General features: G+C 40.7%; 1 pseudogene; it reads left to right on the forward strand.

Annotated features, from left to right (window-relative positions):
* The first annotated feature begins 5123 nt into the window (after nucleotides 1-5123).
* On the forward strand, nucleotides 5124-9747 carry LOC107001211 (annotated as a pseudogene).
* Nucleotides 9748-12185: the final 2438 nt, after the last annotated feature.

Below are 12185 nucleotides of genomic sequence, written 5' to 3' on the forward strand. Positions count from 1 at the left end.
GGAGGAAATATATTATTTTACCTGTTTGAAGTATCGAGGAAAAGGTCAAATTATTCCTCACAGTCAATCAAGGAAGAAATTTCTTCGCTACTTAGGACTAAAAAATGAAAAGAAACTTCGATGCTTCGAACATAATTGGGTTTCTCTGGATTACTTATATGAAAGGTGGACGCTCAAATAGTTACAAAGTGTTTAGGAAGGAATTCTCTTGCACTCTTGTTCATTGGCAAGCTAGACGCCCTATCGCATTTACTGTGGCTTTACTAGGAACTTTAGTGTTTCCACGAGAACATGGTCATATCAGCACATGCATATGTTCAGTGGCTCATGTACTTTTTGAAGGTGTTAATGGCGAAGAGCTCACTCTAGTTCCCATGATTTTAGCAGAAATATTTCGAGCTCTTGAGAAATGTAAGAGAGGGGAAGCAAACTTCTTTGAAGGTCGCAACCTTCTTTTGCAAGTGTGGGCACTGGAACACTTTCACAAGCGTAAAAATATGGATGACATATGCTTTAGAAACGTAAATCATATTGACAGTTTTTTCGACAGGACAAAAATGTTTGTATCTCCAGTTGGTACTGATGATTGGTATGAATATCTGACCTCCTGCACCACTGACCAAATTCAGTGGAAATATCCATTACTCTTGCATTCCCCGGCATATATCAGATGCAAGAGGTCCTACTATGTCGAGCTTATTGGGTTAAAAGGTCTCCAACCTTATGCTCCGGTGCGCGTACTTCAACAATTTGGTTGAGCACAAGTTATCCCTCTTCGAGCCAACATGAGTGTTTCTAAAGTTTCCTTCGGACCAAACTTCAAAGTTCTTAGAGCCAGAGAGATACTTCATGAATGGAACAATATTCTCACGATGGATATAGGAAAGGGTCCCGAAAGAGAAATTCCAAAATATCAGGTGTGGCTTCGAGAAGATCGCAACAGCATGAGTCCAGAAGGCGAACAAGGGTTTGAGGATATTGGGACGACGATCTGGATAAGGCATTCTCATCTCGGAACGAAAGCGGTCACCCCTGAAATGTGGGGTCAAATGAAAAGTATAATGCAATATTTGGATAATGCTAGAGCAGGGCCTTACAACGTGGAAGCGTCATCATCACTTCCTCCACCGGCATGATTAATAACAACATTCAAGCTGAATCTTAGATTTGTCCTTATTTTGTGTCATTTTTATGTTATACCATTTTATTGGTATTTAATGGTTATCTTTGTCTTTGTGTTCCAAACGGGAGTTGTCACAAATTAATGGCTTGGGTCAATCTATCATAATCACATGATGTTTGATGTTTAGGCCTACCTTTGGCATAAAAAGGTCACAAATCTAGGAAGCGATATAAATTATTTGTGTACTGCTTGATATAATTGTTGTGTGTTGTGATGTGTTGTTTTGTCTAAAGCAAAATTAATCCACTATTATTTTTAGAGCACCCTAAGCATATATCAAAATTCACGACAATAAAGTCCGTCCAAATCATTCTTGAAGTGTCGTTCGAGTTTCTCAGAAATATATACCCATTTACTCCAAATTTCTTAAACTTTTATTCATCCATCACAGGAAGGTCAATTTGCTAGAATGTCCAAAAAAGACGTCAACGCACCAATCTCACCCAGTGCTTCGGTTAGTGACAGAGAAACTAAAGAGTTAATGTTCAAAAAATTTATCAAGACTAAAGAGAGGATAGCTGCAGCCAAAAGGAGACTTGCAATACTGGACCAAACTGAATGGACTCTACGAGAGAGAATTATTGAGGTTGACATGGAAACAGCCTCAGTGAAAAGAAAGATTGCAAAAATCAATCAAGAGATAATTAATATCACTAAAGCAACTGCAAGGATCCCCGAAATTGAACGAGCCATTAAAAAGATAAATTTTGGGAATGCTTCTTCCATGAGAGGAAAAGGAAAAACAAAAGCAGGTTCAGATGATGAGAGCACTGGATCGTCACCCTACGGTTGAAAGGGAAATAAAGAAGTGTGGGGTAGATTTAGGTTCATATAACGTACCTCTTATGTTTAAGTTTATTTGTAATCAAGAACTACGCGAGACTTGAGCCCATAAGGGGGTACGTAAGAAGCTCTTATCGAGCCTAGTCTCTCTATCAATTCCGGGAAGGGTAGGTTTAAGTTATCTTATGTAATTCGAACTACGTCGGGCCTGATTTCCTTGGTGGATACGTAGGCAGCCTACTTAAGGCTCGGTCCCTATCTTTTTAATTTTTATTCTCCATTATTAGTGAAAGATTCTGAAAATTTCATGAGTGGAAGAATTTAACAGCATTCTACGCAAGTCGACCTTCCTAATTTTATCACAGAAAGATTCATTTCCATTAGAGTCCACTCGTTCACCCAAAATATTTCCGTGGATTAATCTCTTGAAGCAAAATTACACTTATGTGTTTATTATTATTATTATTATTATTATTATTATTATTATTATTATATATTTTTTTTTATTTATTTGCATATCTCGTTAAAAACAAAGAATAACATATGTGTCTTTTGAGTGATTTTTCTCTATAGGTAAACACTGATCTGTGTTGAAGTCAAACTGGCAGACCATCCCTACTTTACAAGATCTAAAGCAATCATACCATCCTTCCCTGATCACTCTTTGGATAAAGGCAAAATCAAAATGACTAGTACTTCTGAAGAAACGGGAATAGTCAATGTGACCATCATAAATGTTGAACTCACTGATCAGAGTGAGTTGATCTCTCAATTGATGCAACGAATTACAGATATGCAAGAAGAGCTTCAACAAACCAAAGATTTGGCCAAACTGGCCATTGCATCGAATGAACCACCCCTTGAAACTAGAAGACCTCCTCCTCATTTTCCATCATTAAGTTCTCTGTTGCCCAACTACTTCCCGATCCATACCACAGGACCCATCACTTCCACTCCTAATCCTCATACCATTAACTTAACTATATCCAACGCTCCTTACGCCAGCACTTCCTACCAAACACCACCACCAATACCAAATCAGAACCAAGCACCTAACACTAATCACTCCCAAAATTTCACGCCAACCTACCAAATCCCACCCTCAGTCTCCAATAATCCACGTGCTTTGCCTAACCAACCGACATACCCTTCCGTAACATTCCAAATTCCACCAGCCTACACAATCCCTGAACCATGTCCTAGCTTTCCTGTTCAACTGGAGCTGGATCACTATGAAGAGATGGAAAAGGAGTGGAGGCTCAAAGAAGAAAAACGTGAACAAGAAATGAATTTCATGAAGGAGGCCATCTCTGAAGCAGTTAAAAGTGTTCAAACTTCAAGGAAAATCACAGGACTTGAGTATGAAGACCTTTGCATGCACCCTGATTCGGAAATACCCGAAGGTTACAAAATTCAAAAATTTGAAACCTTCAATGGTATTGGCAATCCCATGGCTCACCTGCGAGCTTATTGTGACAAACTTGTGGGTATTGGGAAAATGATGCATTAATTATGAGGTTGTTTAGTCGAAGCCTGAGTGGGGAGGCGTTAGAATGGTTCACGTCTCAAGAAAACCGTCAGTGGTCTACATGGGGGGCTCTAGCCAAAGATTTTTTGGAAAGATTCCAGTTTAATGTCGAAGCAGTTCCTGATAGATATTATTTGGAAAAAAATCAAGCAAAAGACCACGGAGGACTATCGTGAATATGCGTGTCGTTGGAGGAAAGAAGCTGCAAAGGTACAACATGTGATGACTGAAAGCGAAATAACCTCTGCTTTTATTCGAGCTCAAGAGCCCGAGTATTATGAAAGGATGTTGCCCATGATGGGACAAAAGTTTTCGGAGCTGATCAAAATGGGAGAAGCCATAGAGGATGGACTCAAAACTGAGAAGGTTACGAGTCTCATTGCTTTGCAGGCCGCCAACAAATCCTCACCATCCATGGCCGCAGGATTTGCTAGGAAAAAGAAAGAGGATGTCTCCGTTGTATCTTTTAGCCCAAGGTCAAGGCCACAAAGCTATTTTGGGTCTGGTTCTGCCATTGGAAACACCAACCGATTCTCCACCGTTAATAATTACCAACCACCTCCACAAGCTCCACTTCCAATCTACTATGCACAACAGAACTACCAACCATCACCACAGAACTACCAACCATCACCACCTATCTACCAAAATCAACCACCAACCTACCAAAATACACCACCAAATCACCAAGCCAATGTACCAGCCTACCAAAGTCCTGGACAAAACAACCCAAATACCAATAATTTACCCCGCCCTTACCTAGAAAGAAAGCCTCCCAGAGTTTTCACTCCTTTGGCAGAAACACGTACCCAACTCTTTGAGCGTTTGAGAGCAACTGGATTGATCCAACCAGTAGACGCAAGGACAATTAATCCCACAATAAAGTTCTTTCGAGCGGATCAACGATGCACTTACCATTCTGGAGGAGCAGGACACGATACAGAAGGGTGTATCAATTTAAAACATAAGATTCAAGATTTGGTCGATAATAGAGTCATCACTCTTCAGTCCTCTTCCCCCAATGTGAATCTTAACCCATTAACGAATCATGGGGAAGCGACCATCAATATGATTGAAAATGATGAAGATTGGATCGCTAATGGGACCGTCGGTAAAACAAATGTCAACTCACTCATACCAACAGTGGCCTCTTTGACCATAAAGGCTCATCCAGAGTTTGTTGTAATAACTGCACCTCATCAGGCATTTGCTTTGGCAAAGGAAAGAAACAACGAGCAGCCCAAAGAAAAGTTCATTGTCCAGGCGGCTACAGCTCAAGGGATGACAAGTTCTGGAAGATGCTATGTTCCGGAAGAGTTAGCTCAAGAAACACGAAGAAAGGAGAACCAAAAAAGGCCGATCACAGAAGGTGAGGCTGAAGAGTTTTGGCGAAGAATGCAGCCTAAGGAGTATTCCATTGTCAAGCATTTGGAGAAAACTCCCGCTCAAATTTCTGTTTAGGCTCTATTGATGAGTTCTGAGTACCAGCGGAAAGCATTGTTGAAGGTACTCGATGAAGCATATGTACCGACGGGAACAAGTGGTGATAATCTAGCAACTATGGTTAGTCATGTCATTGGGAGTCACCAAATCTCTTTTCAAGAAGAGAAGTAACCAATTGAGGGAATGATGCACAACCGTGCCTTGTATATCACTGTCAAATGCAGGGACAAGTTTGTAGCTCGAGTATTGATTGATAATGGTTCAGGACTCAATATTTGCCTGTTATCAACCCTTACTCAGCTAAATCATGATGTTGGAAAAATCCGTCAAAGTCGCATGAATGTAAAAGCGTTTGATGGTTCGCAAAGAGAGACCATGGGGGAGGTAGACTTGTGTATTCAAATGGGGCCTGCAGAATTTGTCACTGAATTCCAAGTGATGGGTATATCTACAAGCTACAATATGTTGCTAGGAAGACCATGGATCCATGCGGCCGGAGCAGTTCCATCCACATTGCATCAAATCTTGAAGTTCATCTGGGAGGACCATGAAATTGTCATTCATGGTGAAAGGAGTAATCGTAGTTACCCTGGCTTCTCTGTTCCCGTTATTGGCGATTCATCTCAAGGTACTGACTTTCACATGGTGGAGATAATGAATGCTGCTTTTGAAGATATAACACCGCAAACACCAATGCCGTCGATGTATAAAATGCTTGCCACAACCATGCTAAGAAGCGGTTTTGAGCCTGGACGTGGGTTGGGCAAGAATTTGGATGGCATGTCCGAACCTCTTCCTATCCCACTTCAAAATTTCCGCTTTGGCGTTGGTTATACCCCAACAAAGGAGGAACTATTCGAAGCAGAAGCAAGGAAGAAACATGGCCTTGATATACCAAAGCCTATTCCAGAATTGTACCAGTTATTTGTGGCTAAAGCTTTAGAGTCCGAGAGTGATGGTCTAGTGGAAGGGATGGGACGATTGTTTGATGCAGAAGATTGTGCTATGATCTTGGAAGAATGCACTGCGACACCCACCATCCGAGATGCCAAACCTGAAGAGATGCTACAGAATTGGGTGGCCACTCCACTTATGATTCATCGAATTGCTTGGTAGACAAAGACAAGATTTGAAGTTTTACTTTTGAAAATCGGTGTAGTTCGGACGAGGCCCGAAACAACCTTTTATGTCACTTTATTTTCATCGTAATGTTTAAAAAGGAAATGACTCACGTTGACATGAGTCATGATCAAAGTTTGTACGCCTTTTTTCCAATGAAAAGCCTCGTTTATTTTTTATCTTGCCTTTGCAAATTACTTTCTAATATATACATTTAAATTCTTTCTATCTAACATGATTGCTTTATTTTCTTTTCAGTAAAAATGAATCTAAACTTGCCAATATCATGACATGTCACGAACACGATGAACTAAGTAAAGTCAATGAAGATGAATGTGAAGAATATGATGAGGAAACTATGATGCATGAACACCTTACTGACGACTTGAGGAACCTTGCAGATAATAAAAATCCCAACCTGGATGAGACAGAGATAGTCAACTTAGGAGATGACGAGTCGGTTGGAGAAACCCGAGTCAGTATCCATTTGACATCAATAGAAAAGGAAAAATTGGTCGAGCTGCTCAAACAATACATCGATGTGTTTGCCTGGTCTTATGATGATATGCCAGGATTAAGCACTGATATTGTTTCCCATAGGTTGCCTATCAATTCAGAGTATTGTCCGGTAAAGCAGAAAACCAGAAAGTTTAAACCTGATCTAAGTTTAAGAATAAAGGAAGAGGTCATGAAGCAGATCGAATCGAAGGTCGTCGAAGTGACTAAGTATCCCACTTGGTTGTCTAACATTGTTCCAGTAGCGAAGAAAGATGGAAAGATTAGGATATGCGTTGATTATCGGGATCTCCACAAAGCAAGTCCAAAAGACAATTTCCCGTTGCCAAACATCCATATACTCATTGATAATTGTGGCAAGCATGAGTTGCAATCTTTCATGGATTGTTTTGCGGGATACCACCAGATCTTAATTGATGAAGAAGATGCAGAGAAAACAGCATTCATCACCCCTTGGGGAGTCTACCATTATCTAGTGATGCCATTCGGCCTCAAGAATGCTGGAGCCACTTACATGAGAGCTATGAGCACCATATTCCATGATATGATCCACAAAGAAATTGAGGTGTATGTGGACGATGTCATCATAAAGTCCCGCGGGAGTTCAGATCATCTGACGCACCTAGAAAAGTTCTTTGACAGGTTACGTAGGTATGATTTGGAGTTGAACCCATCCAAGTGTGCATTTGGAGTACCTGCAGGGAAGTTACTCGGTTTCATAGTTAGTAGAAGAGGTATCAAGCTTGATCCTTCCAAGATCAAGACAATTCAAGTCTTGCCTCCTCCAAAGACTAAGAAGGAAGTAATGAGTTTTCTGGGGAGACTGAATTACATCAGACGATTCATAGCCCAATCAACGGTGATCTGTGAACCCATATTCAAGTTGTTACGAAAAAATGCGCCAACCATGGACCGAAGAATGTCAGAAGGCTTTTGACACTATCAAAAGTTACCTTTCAAATCCGCCAGTATTGGTACCACCACGCGCAGGTAGTCCTTTGTTATTGTATTTATCCGTCTCTGACAACGCATTTGGGTGTGTGTTGGGACAACATGATGAAACTGGAAGAAAGGAGAGAGCTATATACTACTTGAGCAAGAAGTTCACATCGTATGAGGCTCGTTATACCCTCTTAGAGAGAACTTGTTGTGCTTTGACTTGGGTTGCTCAAAAATTGAGACATTATCTGTCGGCTTATACAACACATCTTATTTCAAGAATGGACCCACTCAAGTACATATTTCAGAAGGCAATGCCCACAGGAAAGCTAGCAAAATGGCAAATGTTGTTGAGTGAGTTTGACATTGTATACATGACTCAGAAAGCAATCAAGGGCCAAGCCTTGGCCGATCACCTTGCTAAAAACCCAGTAGATGAAGGATATGAACCACTTAAAACGTATTTCCCTGATGAAGAAGTATTGTTTGTAGGAGAAGACATATCAGAATCATATCCTGGTTGGAGAATGTTCTTTGATGGAGCAGTTAACTCTAGAGGATCAGGAATTGGAGCGGTATTGATATCAGAATCAGGACAACATTTTCCAGCAACAGCGAAGCTTAGATTTCGATGCACTAATAACATGGCTGAGTACGAAGCTTGTATTCTTGGCATCAGCATGGCTCTTGACATAGAATTACGGATAATTGGTGATTCAGACTTGTTGATTCATCAAGTTCAAGGAGAATGGGCCGTGAAGAATCCTAAAATCTTACCTTACGTACAACTGGTACGGAGGTTATGTAAAAGATTTAGGAAGACCGAGTTCAGACACACCCCGAGAATACAAAACGAGTTTGCTGATGGTCTCGCAACCATATCCTCCATGATACAACACCCAGAAAAGAGTTACATTGACCCACTTGAGATAGGTTAAAAAGAACAACCAGCGCATTGTTTACATGTGGAAAAGGAATCGGATGGAAATCCATGGTATATCGATGTGAAAAGGTACCTAGAAGCTGGCAAATACCCTGAAAAAGCAACAAGCAGCCAAAAGAAAACAATTCGAAGAATGACAAACAACTTCTTTTTGAATGGGGAGATTCTTTATAGGAGGACTTCTGATCTGGGATTACTACGATGTGTGGATGTTGTAGAAGCCACAAAATTGCTCAAAGAAGTGCATGCTGGAGTGTGTGGGACGCATATGAATGGGTTTACATTAGCAAAGAAAATCTTAAGGGCAGGATACTTCTGGATGACTATGGAAAATGATTGTGTTCGATTTGTCCAAAGATGTCATAAATGTCAGGTACATGGAGATATGATCAAAGTACCTCCTCACGAGCTCAATGCAATGAGTTCTCCTTGGCCATTTGTAGCATGGGGCATGGATGTTATTGGACCAATTGAGCCTGCGGCCTCCAATGGTCATAGGTTTATTTTGGTCGCCATTGATTATTTCACGAAGTGGGTCGAAGCTGCTTCCTATAAAGCTGTGACGAGGAAAGTTGTGACTGATTTTGTTCGCAATAATTTGATATGTCGTTTTGGAGTTCCTGAGTCTCTCATCACGGACAATGGTGCAAATCTTAACAGTCATTTGATGAAAGAGATATGTGAACAATTCAAAATTACCCACCATAATTCAACTTCATATCGTCCTCAAATGAATGGATCTGTGGAAGCTGCCAATAAGAACATCAAGAGGATATTGAGAAAGATGATTGACAACTACAAATGTTGGCATGAAAATTTGCCTTATGACTAGGTTATCGCACCACAATGCGAACTTCAACTGGAGCAACTTCGTATTTGTTAGTATACGGAACAGAGGCAGTGATACCAGCTGAAGTTGAGATACCGTCTTTGAGGATTATTCAGGAAGCTCGATTGAGCGATGCCGAATGGGTTCGTGATCGAAATGAGCAGTTAACATTGATTGATGAGAAAAGAATGAGTGTCGTTTGTCATGGCCAGTTGTATCAACAGAGAATAATTCGTGCTTTCAACAGGAAAGTAAGAGTTCGAACATTTGAGGTAGGTCAATTGGTGTTGAAGCGCATTTTCCCTCATTAGGAGGAATATAAAGGGAAATTTGCACCTAACTGGCAAGGACCGTATGTTGTCCACAAAGTACTGTCAAGAGGAGCTTTGGTCCTAGCAGAGATGGATGGTAGAGTATGGAGAAAAGCTATCAATTTAGATGCCGTCAAGAGATATTACATTTGAAGAATGTTATTTCTTTCCTTTATTTTCTTGTAATCGGAAATTGTTCGTAATCATTGTCGCATTAATCTTTGGGACATTCCTTTTGTACTTGAACTACGTTCGACCTGAATTCTAAAAAAAACGAGATACGTAGGCGGCCTATGTCGGCCTCGGTCGTTTTCTTATCAAAATTTCTTATTCATGTTAACCATCGATAGGGGAACTACGTTTGACCTGATTCCTGCCTCAACGGGATACGTAGGCGCCACAAGGGTTCGGTCATATTCCCAATAAGATTTCCATTTTCCTTTATAATGGAAACTGGGACAGAATTTTTGAGAGGATCTCAAAAATTCTACACGAAGAGTTCTTTCTTACAAACAAGGGTCAAAGATCATATCAAAATATCCGATTAGAGTATGATTTTAAGGAAATATCAAAAAATTATTTAAAACATTTAACTGGGACAGAATTTTTGAGGAAGGCCTCAAAATTCCATCAAGGGTACTCGGAACGTCAGAGTCAACTTCAAGTACTTCAATATGACATATCTACAAGGAGTTCTGAAATTCCAACAAGATGCCTATCATGACAGAATCTGAGACAAAGGGTTTTGTTTGTGTCGTGCATGTCGTGACAATTAATTGGCAGAGATTTTCTTTAAAACTATGTTTCTAAAAACTTCGCATATAACAAGTGTTCTAATTTAAATATGATCTTGTCTTTTGTCCATAGCGATTCATAGGGTCAACCAAACTTCCAAAGATAGCAAGATAAGAAGCAAGACGATTGGAAGAAATCAACACAGATCAGTGTTCCAAAACTAACATTGTTTTTGTGGATGCAGGAATAAATAAGATCGTCAAAGATAATATATTTATCAACTAACTATTTCGGGAGAGCCTATCAGCAAATATCTGATTATGAGTGAAACATATCTACTTGACCAAAGAATACAACATTCACAGTCAAATCCATTGTATTCAAACTGCCGAGAAGGCCATCATATTTAAACTGCTGAGAAGGTCATTCATATTAAATTGCCGAGAGGGCCATTCATATTCAAACTGCCGAGAGGGTCATTCATATTCAAATGCCAAGAAGGCCATTGCATTTAAGACGCCGAGAGGGCCATGCATATTAAATTGCCGAGAGGGCCATTCATATTCAAACTGCCGAGAGGGCCATTCATATTCAAATGCCAAGAAGGCCATAGCATTCAAGACGCCGAGAGGGCCATTCATATTCAAACCGCCGAGAGGGCCATTCATATTCAAACTGCCGAGAAGGCCATCATATTTAAACTGCCGAGAAGGCCATTCATATTAAATTACCGAGAGGGCCATTCATATTCAAACTGCCGAGAGGGCCATTCATATTCAAATGCCAAGAAGGCCATCGCATTCAAGACGCCGAGAGGGCCATTCATATTCAAACCGTCGAGAGGGCCATTCATATTAAATTGTCGAGAGGGCCATCATAGTCAAAAGCCAAGAGGGCCATCATATTCAAACGCCGAGAGGGCCATTCATATTCAAACTGCCGAGAGGGCCATTCATATTCAAATGCCAAGAAGGCCATTGCATTTAAGACGCCGAGAGGGCCATGCATATTCAAACCGCCGAGAGGGCCATTCATATTCAAACTGCCGAGAAGGCCATTCATATTAAATTGCCGAGAGGGCCATCATATTCAAAAGCCAAGAGGGCCATCATATTCAAACGCCGAGAGGGCCATTCATATTCAAACTGCCGAGAGGGCCATTCATATTCAAATGCCAAGAAGGCCATTGTATTCAAACGCCGAGAGGGCCATTCATATTCAAACTGCCAAGAGGGCCATTCATATTCAAATGCCAAGAAGGCCATTGTATTCAAACGCCAAGAGGGCCATTCATATTCAAACTGCTGAGAGGGCCATTCATATTCAAACTGCCGAGAAGGCCATTCATATTCAAATTGCCGAGAGGGCATCATATTCAAAAGCCAAGAGGGCCATCATACTCAAAAGTCAAGAGAGTCATTCATATTAAACTGCCAAGAGGGCCATCATATTCAACCGTCAAGAAACATTAGTCTATTTTTCACCACTTCTATACTAAAAGAAGAGTACAGTGAACAGTCATGTCGCAAATATGAGATACATGTTTTATTTGCATTATGCCAAACTGATAGAAGTTAACGTAAAATATTCAAGGAGAATAATTAAGTTCCAACATGGTGCAGACGACATCAAAAGGGATGCAGCACAACGTGGGAGAACTTTTTTTTTCTTCGCAGCGAACTGGGACATAGTCCAAAGAGGAGTGTCAAACTCTTCGGACGCGAGCTAAGGAGCAACTTCCACCACAATCAAACCACACCTCTATCAAAAGGCGTGTGGGTTTTTCTTTTAGCTCATCGATTTCAATTTCGCATCCACCAGAGGCAACTTTCTAATCTGAGTGACAGCGCACCACG

The sequence above is a fragment of the Solanum pennellii genome, chromosome 10 (genome assembly GCF_001406875.1).
Source record: "Solanum pennellii chromosome 10, SPENNV200".
In the NCBI taxonomy this organism is placed as follows: Eukaryota; Viridiplantae; Streptophyta; class Magnoliopsida; order Solanales; family Solanaceae; genus Solanum; species Solanum pennellii.